The sequence below is a fragment of the Aphelocoma coerulescens genome, unplaced genomic scaffold (assembly GCF_041296385.1).
Source record: "Aphelocoma coerulescens isolate FSJ_1873_10779 unplaced genomic scaffold, UR_Acoe_1.0 HiC_scaffold_603, whole genome shotgun sequence".
Lineage (NCBI taxonomy): Eukaryota > Metazoa > Chordata > Aves > Passeriformes > Corvidae > Aphelocoma > Aphelocoma coerulescens.
Genome location: NW_027183953.1, coordinates 20,001 through 27,500, shown reverse-complemented (window position 1 = coordinate 27,500; position 7,500 = coordinate 20,001).

The window sequence follows — 7,500 nt, the reverse complement described above, 5'->3', positions numbered from 1 at the left end:
GCGCCGGGGTAGACCTGGTTGCTTCGCCTGGCCCCGCCCAGCTTAACGCTTACCGCCGGGGTAGACCTGTTAACTTCGCCCGGCTCCGCCCGGCCGGGCGCTTAGCGCCGGGCGACGCCGGTTGGCTTCGCCCGGCCCCGCCCGGCCCAATGCTTAGCGCCGGAGGATGCCTCTTGGCTTCGCCGGGCCCCGCCCGGCCGGGCGCTTAGCGCCGGGGGACGCCCCTTGGCTTCACCCGGCCCCGCCCGGCCGGGCGCTTAGCGCCGGGCCACGCCGGTTGGCTTCGCCCGGCTCCGCCCGGCCTAACGCTTAGCGCCGGGGGACGCCCCTTGGCTTCACCCGGCCCCGCCCGGCCGGGCGCTCAGCGCCGGGCCACGCCGGTTGGCTTCGCCCGGCCCCGCTCGGCCTAACGCTTAGCGCCGGGGTAGACCTGGTTGCTTCGCCCGGCCCCGCCCGGCTGGGCGCTTAGCGCCGGGGGACGCCCCTTGGCTTCACCCGGCCCCGCCCGGCCGGGCGCTCAGCGCCGGGCCACGCCGGTTGGCTTCGCCCGGCCCCGCTCGGCCTAACGCTTAGCGCCGGGGTGGACCTGGTTGCTTCGCCCGGCCCCGCCCGGCTGGGCGCTCAGCGCCGGGGGACGCCCCTTGGCTTCACCCGGCCCCGCCCGGCCTAACGCTTAGCGCCGGGGGACGCCCCTTGGCTTCACCCGGCCCCGCCCGGCCGGGCGCGCAGCGCCGGGCCACGCCGGTTGGCTTCGCCCGGCCCCGCCCGGCCTAACGCTTAGCGCCGGGGTAGACCTGGTTGCTTCGCCCGGCCCCGCCCGGCTGGGCGCTCAGCGCCGGGGGACGCCCCTTGGCTTCACCCGGCCCCGCCCGGCCTAACGCTTAGCGCCGGGGGACGCCCCTTGGCTTCACCCGGCCCCGCCCGGCCGGGCGCGCAGCGCCGGGCCACGCTGGTTGGCTTCGCCCGGCCCCGCTCGGCCTAACGCTTAGCGCCGGGGTAGACCTGGTTGCTTCGCCCGGTTCCGCCCGGCTGGGCGCTTAGCGCCGGCGGACACCTGTTGGCTTCTCCGGCTCCGCCCAGCCGGGTGCTTAACGCCGGCCGACGCTTGTTGGCTTTGCCAGGCCCCGCCCGGCCGGGCGCTTAGCGCCGGGCCACGCCTCTTGGCTTCGCCATGCCCCGCCCGGCTGGGCGCTTAGCACCGGGCGACGCCTGTTGGCTTCCCCCGTCCGGCCCTATGGGTTTGCCGTGTAGCTCTGGGCAGACCTCCTTCTCCAGGCCCCGCTTGGAACCCTAGTCACATGAGCGGCCCGTAGATTTGTTTCCTTTGTAGATTTCTCCTCCTGGAGCTCGGGGCCTGCCCCCTGCCCACCTCCCCTCCCCCCCACCCCCCCAATGTGGGTGGACCCGGCCTCCCCTCCTGGTGCTGGGGAGACCAGGTCTCGTCGATCGGACCCGCAGCCCCGGGACCCAGTCCAGGCCCGCGAGCACGTCTTGGGCGGCCAGCCCGCACGTCTGGCAGCCCCGCACGCACCCGCCACACACGGCAGCTCGCACGCGCTGGTCCCCCCCTCCCCCCCCCCCGCCCCGAAAGCTGGGACGTGAAGGCGAGTGACTTTCGGTCCCAGACGGCGGCGTCCCTTCTGGCTCCATGCCTGAGCGGCCGTCAGCGTCACCCCCTGCCGCGCGCTTCCCCAGCTCCAGCCCGCCCTGTCGCCACCCTGCCTGCAGCCCGCTCCCCATGCCACTGCCGGAGAGGGAAGGAGGGACTCTTTAGGAGCCGGCGGCGTTCCCGCCGCCTCCGTGCCAAAACGGCCAGCAGCATCCGCTCTCTAAGCCCGGCTCCCGGCCCTCGAAAGCCTGCCGTGCCCTTGCCCCACCTCCCACCTTGATTTCTGCATCTCTCACTCCCTCATCCGCCCGCCTCGCTTCCGTCCTGCCGCAGGCTTGACCGGGGCTGGGGGTAGGCAGGAAGGAACGCCATCGAACCGAGAGGCTCAGAGCGACCTGAACAGGATGCTTCTTCAAAAAGAGACAGTGCCAAGCATCCCGCCACCACCTCCAGACTGTCGCTGGCCCTACTTCTGCACCAGGCTCTCGGCCTGCTCGCCGAACACCCTGGCTGCCTCGGCACCCAAGTCCTCGCCCCCCTGCTGCTGCCGTCGCCGCCGTCCGAACTGGCTGATGGGACCCTGGGCAGGGGCGAGAAAAGTCTGAGGGTGGCGCCAGGGAGGCAGATGGTGGAGAGCAGGAGTGCCCCCAACCCTCGAGAGACAGGGCGACGGGAGGGAGGGGGACGGAGCGCATCTGCGGCAAGTGTGCGCGTCCATGCGCAGGCGTGCCTATGTCTGTGTGTGTCTGTCTGTGTCGATGAGTGTGCAGCTGTGGCCGTCCGCGGCAAAAAGAGAGGGGGGCGGCGGGGCTGTGAGTGGGTCTGAGAGTCCCTGTGTCTGCCTATCTCTCCGTGTGAACATGGGCCGGGGGCCGCCCGCTCCCTGCCAGCATCGGGCGCCTCGGCGCGGCGCCCCCGCGGCCCGCCGGAGCGGCGGCGGGGGCCGGGGACCTCGGCGGACCCTGAAAGAACCGGCCCGAAGGCGGCCGCCCGGCCCCGGCCCCGGCCCCGGCCCCGGCCGCCGGCCCCGGCCCCGGCCCCGGCCCCGGCCGCCGGCCCCGGCCCCGGCCCGGGCCCCCGCCCCGGCCCTCGCCGGCGGGCGGGGCTCGTCCCGCCGGGGCTCGCCCGCTGCCTGCCGGCCTCGGGCACCGGGGCGCGGCGCCCCCGCGGCCCCCCGAAGCGGCGGCGGGAGACGGGGACCTCGGCGGACCCCGAAAGAACCGGCCCGAAGGCGGCCGCCCGGTCCCCCCGGCCTCGGCCCCGGCCCCTCCTGGTGGGCGGGGCCAGTCGCGCCGGCGGCCATCGGCTTCGTTCCCTGTTCCTATGCACCTGCTTCCCCTCCCCGCTGTCTCCCTAGAGGTGCTCTGCTCTGGTGGGGCTGGGCGTGGTGCCCGGGGTGGGGTGGGGAGGGGCGTCCGTTTTGGTGCGTCAATGTGTGTGGGCTGGCCGAGCTAAGGGCACACGATCCTCCCGAGCGTGGCCGGCTGTGGTGTGGGCGCCCAAGAAAACGGAGTAAAATTCGCAAAGAATTTTTTTTTTCCCCAGGAAACTTCCTTGTTCCTAGCAGAAGAAAGATGTACTCGTTCAAAAATTAAAGGTTGAGTTTTGTCGAAAATACGTATTGGTCTTGAAACCGGGTTCTCAGGCGGGACAGGGCTGCTAGAGCCATACGGTTCCGGGGCGTTCCGGGGCTGTGGGGTTCCCCCGGCTCAGGGATGGCAGGAGGATGCCTTGTCTCCGGGGTCGGCTGCGGCCACCAGCGGTTGCCGGAGCCGTCAGCGTACTGTCCCGGCAGCGTCCGGCCAGAGGGCGAACAGGTCTACCCGGATCCGGGCTCGGCCGCGGCCGCCGGCCGTGCCACGAAACCGCCCGCGTGGCTCCCCTGGCGGCGCCCGGTCTCGGCGTGAACAGGTCTACCCGGCCCGGGGACGGCTCCGGGCGGACAGGTCTACCCGGATCCGGGCCCGGCCGCGGCCGCCGCCCGGCCCTCGCCGGCGGGCGGGGCTCGTCCCGCCGGGGCTCGCCCGCTGCCTGCCGGCCTCGGGCACCTGGGCGCGGCGCCCCCGCGGCCCCCCGAAGCGGCGGCGGGAGACGGGGACCTCGGCGGACCCCGAAAGAACCGGCCCGAAGGCGGCCGCCCGGTCCCCCCGGCCTCGGCCCCGGCCCCTCCTGGTGGGCGGGGCCAGTCGCGCCGGCGGCCATCGGCTTCGTTCCCTGTTCCTATGCACCTGCTTCCCCTCCCCGCTGTCTCCCTAGAGGTGCTCTGCTCTGGTGGGGCTGGGCGTGGTGCCCGGGGTGGGGTGGGGAGGGGCGTCCGTTTTGGTGCGTCAATGTGTGTGGGCTGGCCGAGCTAAGGGCACACGATCCTCCCGAGCGTGGCCGGCTGTGGTGTGGGCGCCCAAGAAAACGGAGTAAAATTCGCAAAGAATTTTTTTTTTCCCCAGGAAACTTCCTTGTTCCTAGCAGAAGAAAGATGTACTCGTTCAAAAATTAAAGGTTGAGTTTTGTCGAAAATACGTATTGGTCTTGAAACCGGGTTCTCAGGCGGGACAGGGCTGCTAGAGCCATACGGTTCCGGGGCGTTCCGGGGCTGTGGGGTTCCCCCGGCTCAGGGATGGCAGGAGGATGCCTTGTCTCCGGGGTCGGCTGCGGCCACCAGCGGTTGCCGGAGCCGTCAGCGTACTGTCCCGGCAGCGTCCGGCCAGAGGGCGAACAGGTCTACCCGGATCCGGGCTCGGCCGCGGCCGCCGGCCGTGCCACGAAACCGCCCGCGTGGCTCCCCTGGCGGCGCCCGGTCTCGGCGTGAACAGGTCTACCCGGCCCGGGGACGGCTCCGGGCGGACAGGTCTACCCGGATCCGGGCCCGGCCCCGGCCGCCGCCCGGCCCTCGCCGGCGGGCGGGGCTCGTCCCGCCGGGGCTCGCCCGCTGCCTGCCGGCCTCGGGCACCTGGGCGCGGCGCCCCCGCGGCCCCCCGAAGCGGCGGCGGGAGACGGGGACCTCGGCGGACCCCGAAAGAACCGGCCCGAAGGCGGCCGCCCGGTCCCCCCGGCCTCGGCCCCGGCCCCTCCTGGTGGGCGGGGCCAGTCGCGCCGGCGGCCATCGGCTTCGTTCCCTGTTCCTATGCACCTGCTTCCCCTCCCCGCTGTCTCCCTAGAGGTGCTCTGCTCTGGTGGGGCTGGGCGTGGTGCCCGGGGTGGGGTGGGGAGGGGCGTCCGTTTTGGTGCGTCAATGTGTGTGGGCTGGCCGAGCTAAGGGCACACGATCCTCCCGAGCGTGGCCGGCTGTGGTGTGGGCGCCCAAGAAAACGGAGTAAAATTCGCAAAGAATTTTTTTTTTCCCCAGGAAACTTCCTTGTTCCTAGCAGAAGAAAGATGTACTCGTTCAAAAATTAAAGGTTGAGTTTTGTCGAAAATACGTATTGGTCTTGAAACCGGGTTCTCAGGCGGGACAGGGCTGCTAGAGCCATACGGTTCCGGGGCGTTCCGGGGCTGTGGGGTTCCCCCGGCTCAGGGATGGCAGGAGGATGCCTTGTCTCCGGGGTCGGCTGCGGCCACCAGCGGTTGCCGGAGCCGTCAGCGTACTGTCCCGGCAGCGTCCGGCCAGAGGGCGAACAGGTCTACCCGGATCCGGGCTCGGCCGCGGCCGCCGGCCGTGCCACGAAACTGCCCGCGTGGCTCCCCTGGCGGCGCCCGGTCTCGGCGTGAACAGGTCTACCCGGCCCGGGGAAGGCTCCGGGCGGACAGGTCTACCCGGATCCGGGCCCGGCCGCGGCCGCCGGCCGCGCCCCGAAACCGTCGGCGTGGCGCCGCGGTGGTGCCCGGTCGCGGGGCGAACAGGTCTACCCAGCTCCGGCGGGACTTAGGCAAATTTCGGCAGGGGCCGGGTAGACCTGTTGCCCCACCCGTCCTGGAAGTTCACCAAGGGGTCGCTGTTTCTGGCTGCCTCCAGTTGCGTCATGGTAGGAGGCGGCGTGCGCCAGCGCACCGCCCCGGTCAAGTACGATTGGTTCTCTTGGAGGCGTCCGGGGCCTTGGACTCGTCTGTCCGTATTATGGGAGCGGGTGATGGGCCGTGTCCCCGCAGGCTGGCGGTGCCTGTGTCGAAGGTCGAGAGCGGCGGCCGCGCGCGCGGTTGCCAGAACGAAGAGTGTCGAATAAGCGGGATATGAGTCGCGTGGCTTTTATCCTGGTTTCACAGCCCCAGTTGATGGGAAAGGCCGAAAAAGAGAGAGACTGTGTGAGCCGCTTGTCGGCCTAGGTGGGGTGGCGAGAGACCCGTGAGTGTATCCTCCCTCCGACCCTGGCGGCTGCCGACTCCGTGCAGGGGGGCCGCAGGGGAAAGTCCGGTGGTGGCCGAGGCGGCGGCGCCTCGTTCCTTTTCTGCCCGGCCTTAAGCCGGTGCCCGCTCGGCGGGCTCGGTTTTCGGCTGTCAGTCTGGTGCGGTGGCTGGCAGCCGGTGGGGTGGACGCGGCCGGGGCGCGCTCTGTTTCGCGGAGCCCCGACGGGGCTTTTCCCGGCCCTTCCCTGAGAGCTCCGAGGATGGGCCCAGTTGGCCGAGGTGGCGGCGCCCCGTTCCCGGCTCCCGACCTGTGCTTGGTGTGTCGGCGGTGCCACGGGGACGCTCCGGTGGGGCGTGCGGCCTTGCCTCCGGCCTCGCCCGGTTGGCCGAGGGGCTCGGTGACGGGAGTCGCCCGATGTTGTGGCGGGGCGGCGGCGCCTCGCCCCCCCCCCCGCTGTGTGTTGAAGTCGTCCCCCTTCCTCGGCCCTAAGCTGGGGAACCCGCGTAGCGGGCGGGAAGGTCTCAGGGGCGGCGGCCGGCCTGCGGTGGCCGGCTGCCGAGAGCGGACCGGAAGCCCGACAAGAGAGAGCCCTGTGAGAATGCTTGCCGGCGAGGCGGCGGCGCCTCGCCCTTCCTTGTTTTCGGCCGGCATCGACTGAGCCGCGACGCTGGGGCGGCCCGTGGTGTCGGGCCTGTCCCGGCTGCCGTGGTTGCCGGTGGGCTGGGTTGCGAGAAGGTCCGCTGTTTCAGGCGTGTGTGCCGGCTTGTGCGGTTGCACTGGGGGGGTGCCTGCCCCGGCCTTACGCTGTTTGTTTTTTTTTTTTTTCTCGCGGCCTTAAGCCGCCGCGGCACGACGGAGAAGCGCGGCACAAAGGCGCGCGGGCCACGAACGCCGAAAGGGAGAGAGACGAGAAGGAGGCGTTCTTTGAGAGGTCGTTGGGATTAAAGGGGGGGGGAGTGAGAGGCGCGCGCCTCGCCCCCCAGGCCCGCGGCCCCCGTGGGTAGCACGGGGTTATGTGACGCGCGCTGTCGTGCCTTTTTTTTTTCCCCTCCGCTGTTTGCCGTTCCCCCTGGCTTTTCCGGAGGGAAAGCCGATCGCCGCGAGGCGGGCGAAAGCCGGTGGCCCGTGGGCATGGTCGGTGGCGCTTTCTCGCACGCTCGGAAGGGTTCCGTGGGGCCGGGAGCGTGGCCTGCCGTGGCCTCCTCCCGCCGTGGTCCCGTCCCGATGTTGTCTCGCTAATAAAAGGGAATCGTTGTCCGCAGCCGGGGTTGGGTGGCGGCACCTCCCCGCGCTTTCTCCGCTGTGACCGATGCGAAAGCTCTGCTGCAAAGTGGCGCTCGGGTGCGTCGGGGAGGCTCGGCGGCGCCAAGCCGTGGGGAGGGCCTCTCGGGGACGTGTCCCGCACGCGGAAAAGCAGCCCTGCTGCGTCCGTCTGCCCGCTGCCCGCCTGGAAGCGTGGTGTGGTGCGCGCTTTGGGCTGCCGATGTCCCAGGACCGAGGCCGCGGGGCCTTCTTTCGCTCCTCTTTTCTCGGCTGATCGATGAGGCTTTTCGGGTCGCGTCGGAAAGGGCCCCCGGCGGGCCGGCTCTTCCGGGGCTCTCTGTAATGGGGA